This window comes from Temnothorax curvispinosus, unplaced genomic scaffold (genome assembly GCF_003070985.1).
Source record: "Temnothorax curvispinosus isolate PA1 unplaced genomic scaffold, ASM307098v1 QBEX01012981.1, whole genome shotgun sequence".
In the NCBI taxonomy this organism is placed as follows: domain Eukaryota; kingdom Metazoa; phylum Arthropoda; class Insecta; order Hymenoptera; family Formicidae; genus Temnothorax; species Temnothorax curvispinosus.
Genome location: NW_020222761.1, coordinates 6,540 through 11,992, shown reverse-complemented (window position 1 = coordinate 11,992; position 5,453 = coordinate 6,540).

Here is a 5,453-nt window from a genome sequence, read left to right as displayed (position 1 = left end):
AATATTATTGAAAGTTCATTAAAAATCAAATATTAAATAAACAAATGATTATCAAAAAATTATAAAATTGTCAACTACAATGTAGACAGATGTTTTATAAATTTTTTCAGATTTTTTAAAATACTTTAAGGTAGGGAGCGTTGAACATGACAGACTCACGTATGCACTAGAAGGTATCGAAAAAACGAAGGGTTGATATAAAAGCATTCTTTCATATATTTAATATATTTTTGAAGCGTGTGAGAATTTATATTTTATTACTTTGCGTATACGCGTCTCCGTGTAATACGCCGCGCAGATATCTGTAGCTTACGCTGTTATACCCGCCTCGATACGGGTACCCGTACTGACGCGGGTATAACAAGTACCCGTATTGACACGGGTAGCGGGTACCCGAATCGATACAGGTACCCGCTACCCGAATTACCCGGGTACCCGCGGAACCGGTCCAGATCCGTATACAACGGGTAACGGGCGAACGGGCGGGTACCCGGATACCCGGGTATTCCGAGCTCTACCTTAAACTAGACACATAGTGTGCCTTCAAAGTACATGCGTGGGCTTTCCACTGCTTTAAAATTTCCATCCCGGGAAAAAAATTATATATAATTATATATAAACATAAAATTATGTATAATTATATATAACTATGTATTCTTTTATATAATTTTATATAATTACATATAAGTATATATATTTATAGATATTTATATATAAGCATATATAATTTTGTATAAATCACAGAAAATTTTAAAATGTATATTTATATATAATAATATATAAATATTTATTAAAATATATAATTATATAAAATTATATCTGATTCCTCACGTAAAATTATATATAATTTTATCTGTCAAAGATATAGAAATAATGTACATGATGCGCATACTGAAAAGAGCAAAATTTCAGTTTTAGCTCTGTGGCCGCTATCCCAAGGGGCCGCCGGTAGACGGGGCCATGGTCCGGCCAGCCTGGTTCCCGGAATGCCGGCCCGATGATCGCGGCCCGGACAGCCGGATCATTTGAAGAGGCCGCGTTGGAGTGACGATAGTTCGAGTAGCGCCGCAGCAAGAAGCGGCGCTAGGCGCAGAAAGTAGCGCTCGGATCGGCGGACACGGCAAGCAGTACGCCACTGCGCAGGCGCGAGGAGCCGGCGCGGTTCCGGCGGGCCACCGTCTCCTCACTGTCGCGCCGGCCCGGGAACGAGACGCATATCCCAACGTCCAACTCGAGCGCTGCAAGGGACATCTTTAAATGTAAGGTCACCACTCTGGCGTCCCCGTGTTAAGGAGGATTCGCTCGAGGCGTTGGCCCCAGGATCGCGTGTCAGCTACCTCACCTGGAGAAATACCTGTTACCTGCGGATCGAGCGCCTATTGGTTACCTTGCGCTCTCCCTTTGGTCGAGACGACGGGAATGGAACCCGTGCAGGGGCCCCGCCGAGAGCGAATCCTCACGTAAGTAGACCACATAGGCCCACCCCGGGAACACGTCGTCACGGCCGATAGTCGCGTGGCGTATTTCGTGTTAAATGCGTTTCTTGTAGATGTTAGAGTCGCGATCGCGCATTTCGTGTTGCGGATTCGGGCGATTGCGCGGTCATTTGGTGTGCCCACGTTTCGCGAGTGGCAAAGTATTATTTTGAATGGCACTCGGTCTCGTGGCGATGTCGTAAAGTGCTCGGGCCTGCGAAAAAGTTGAGGATCGGGTCATGCGTTTTGGGTAAAGCCAAAGAGTTGGCGGGATTGGCGCGGAGCCACGGAATCGCCGGGGTTCGCGAAAAATCCCGGGATTAGGGTGGCTAGCCGCGGAATCGTCCGCGATTCAAGCCATTTCGTGTTAGGGATACCCGAGGCAAGGACGATCGTCTGCCGTGACTCGGCCAGGCGAGATCGCCCGCCGAGAGAAGGTATCAAGTGCAAGGACGATCGCCTGTCGGCAGGGCCGACACGGCGAGATCGCCCGCAGCTATTGTAGTGCGAACTCGTGGCGGCCCGAGTACACGCGTGCATTGCGTGGTTCAATGCGTTGCGTTAAAGGCGTGTGTGTAAATTCGTCGGTATTGCGTGTTAGTGTCATGCGTTATGCGTGTTAGAGTCGTGCGTTATTTGTGAGTCTTCGTCGGTATCAAATATATTATTCTTGCGTTGTTAAAGTCGTATGTGAGAATGTTAACGTTGCGTGAGAGTCGTCGGTCTTACGTTTCTGCGAATATTCGACGGGATTGCATCGTTAAAGTCGTATGTGAGAATATTAGTCAGGATTGCGTTACAGCAGCAGATTGTGATTAGAGTTTGCGTGAACGGCGATTCGCCACATTTACTTATGCCGGCCCACCTTCTTTTTGTTACGATTTCCGACTACACCATTATACTGTTCTCTATTTTCAAATATATTATTCTTCTTATTTTTATTTATGTGATTAATTGCGTTACGCTTCCTCTCCAAATTCCCACGAAAGGGAACTTCGCCCTGAGGTATCGCTGGGGACATTGCGGTAAATAAGGTATTGTACGGTGGTACGAGTAATCGCGCCTGGCGCCCATATTACGATTGTCTGGCAAGTATCTACGAGCTTCAGCCCACGGTACCTTTTCGTATTTAGCCATCCTCCGCGAGCATCCGCCTGCGTTACCTGAGTACCTGGCCATCTTCGTCTCTCAACCTAACTTCGTGCTCTGTCAATCCACGATTGCCCTCCTCCGGATAGCGAGACCGAGGGAAAAAGCGTCGCAATAAATTTTGTCTTTATATGATCATATATAATCTATACTATTATTATAAAGAGACAGAGTTTGTAATCTTTTTTTTGTCCGCTATGATCTCGGAAACCAATGGTCCGAATTTTTACCAAACGTATATGAAATAGAGGTAGAATTTCCCGGGGAGTGGTATAGGGTGTATAGTTTTTTGTTACCGATTTTCTGAAAACCGTTTTTTTTAATTCTCCTAATTTTTTGGAAAATAATTGACTAAATTTTAAAGAATTGTATATAAAACAGGGGTGGAATTTTCCGGGGAGTGCTATAAACTGTATAGTTTTTCGTTACCGATTTTTTGGGGAACTGGTATTTTTTTGGAAATCGGTTACGAAATTTTTCTATACTATCTTTACTATTATAATAAAAAGACAGAGTTTGTAGTCTTTTTTTGTTCGCTATGATCTCGAAAACCATGCATTTGACCAAATTTTTACCAAAAATATATAAAATAGAGGTAGAATTTTCAAATAGAGGGAGTTTTTCGTTACCAATCTTTTTGGGAACCAGTATCCAAAATTTTTTTAATTTTTTGGGAAATAATTGATGCTCGGGAAATGCTAATGCCGGCGGTATTGACACAAAACTGAGGTACGGCATATTATATGCAAAAATGCTTTATTTCCGAAATATAAGTTTGTAATATTGAAAATTAAAAAATAGCAAAAGCTACGCGTATGAGAGCCATGCATATGAGGTCGCGAACAAAGCTGCGGGGCATGCTAGTTATATATAATCTTATATAATTATATATGACTATACATAGTCAATATATATTTAAAAAATCGGCGTTAAACTGTAGGTCCCATACACAATGTGTATAATCCATGTGCGCAACACATGTATATGAAGAAAAGTTACCACGCTCGGACACGGGTAATAGGACTGAGGATGGAACTTGAATGTGTACTTACACACGTTGAAGCCGTATACGGCTACTAAATAAAGACTAAATATTAAAAAAGAACTGTTAACTTCGATAATAAAGCATTAATAAATTAAGATGTATATTTTTTCAAAAGCTGTAGCATCAAAAGTAAAATGATTTATTCCATATATTATAACTTCCCGGTGAAAAAAGATTATATATAATATATATAATATATATAAATATATATAATTATATATAAATATATATAAATATATATAATTATATATAAATATATATAACTAGCTGGTTACCCGGGCTTCGCCCGGGAGTCGTTTTTCTTCAAACGACTTCATTTGTGTTTCAATATCCTTGGTAAAAAAATGCCTTTATCAGGCAATGGCTTATCAGGCAATTGCAAAAAATACTTTATATTTTTTTGCAAAGAATCCTTTATATCCTCAAAAAATTAATTAAATTTTTGAACCGGTTTAAAAAAAAATAAATTATTATCGAAAAATAATACACATCGTGGCAATTAAACCCATCCTCGAAAAATTAATAAAATTTTTAAACCGGTTTTAACTAAATCAATAAATCGGTAGATTAATGTAACAGCTTTCTCCGGAAAATTTTACCCTTGTTTCATATATAATTCTTTAAGATTCGGTCAATTATTTCCCGAAAAATTAAAAAAATTAAAAAAATCGGTTTCCAGAAAATTGGTAACAAAAAACTGTACACATGATAGCACTCCCCGGAAAATTCTACCCCTATTTCATATGTACAACTCCACTAACGAATGAGTAGTTAAGCAAACATACATACACACCAATCCACAAAAATGCTATAAAGTGAAAAATATCACTTTTTTATCGATTGAAGTTTAATTCCGTCGTATACAATTCAGAGATTCACTTAATTATTTCCTAAAAAATTGGAAAAATTTAATAACCGATTTCTGAAAAGATCGGTAATATTATACACTTTATGGCACTCCCCGGGAAATTCTATCCCCCGAAAAATTGAAAAAATTTCGGATTCCGGTTTCCAAAAAGATCGGTAACAAAAAACTATACAGTTTATAGCATTCCCCGAGAAATTCTACCTCTGTTTTTTATACAATTCTTTAAGATTCGAATTATTTTCCGAATTATTTTCCGAAAAATTGAAAAAATTTCGAATACTGGTTCCCAAAAAGATCGGTAACGATAAACTGCGCACTCTCTATAGTACTCCCCGGAAAATTCTACTTTTTTTTTATATACTTTTAGTAAAAATTCAGTCAAATAATTTAAGAGTGTATAAAGAATACATACATACATACATACAGTCATACAGACATTCTATTTTATATTTATATATATAAAGGAAGATGTCCTGACTCACTGACTCACTCATCAACGCCCAGCTCAAACCCCTGAACCTAGAAACTTGAAATTTGGAGGATGTATTCCTTTCATGACGTAAGCATCCACTAAGAAAAGATTTTTAGAAATTCAACCCCTAAGGGGGTGAAAAGGGTTAAAATGTGTTTTAAGGGGGTGAAAAGGGTTAAAATGTGTTTTCATGGATTCGTTAATATCTTTTAGGCTTGATGAGATAATTTTTATCAAAAATTTTTATCAAAAGTTTTAAGGGGGTGAAAAGGGTTTAACATTACGAGGTTATAGAATATATTCGTAAAGAAAAAGATAAAAATTAAAGAAAAGAAAAGAAAACATACTAAATCGATCGATAATAATGCGCACGCGATTTGCGGTGACGTCATGCACGTTGAACATAGTACACTAATATTTTTTTAAATGTAAGATTTCAAACTT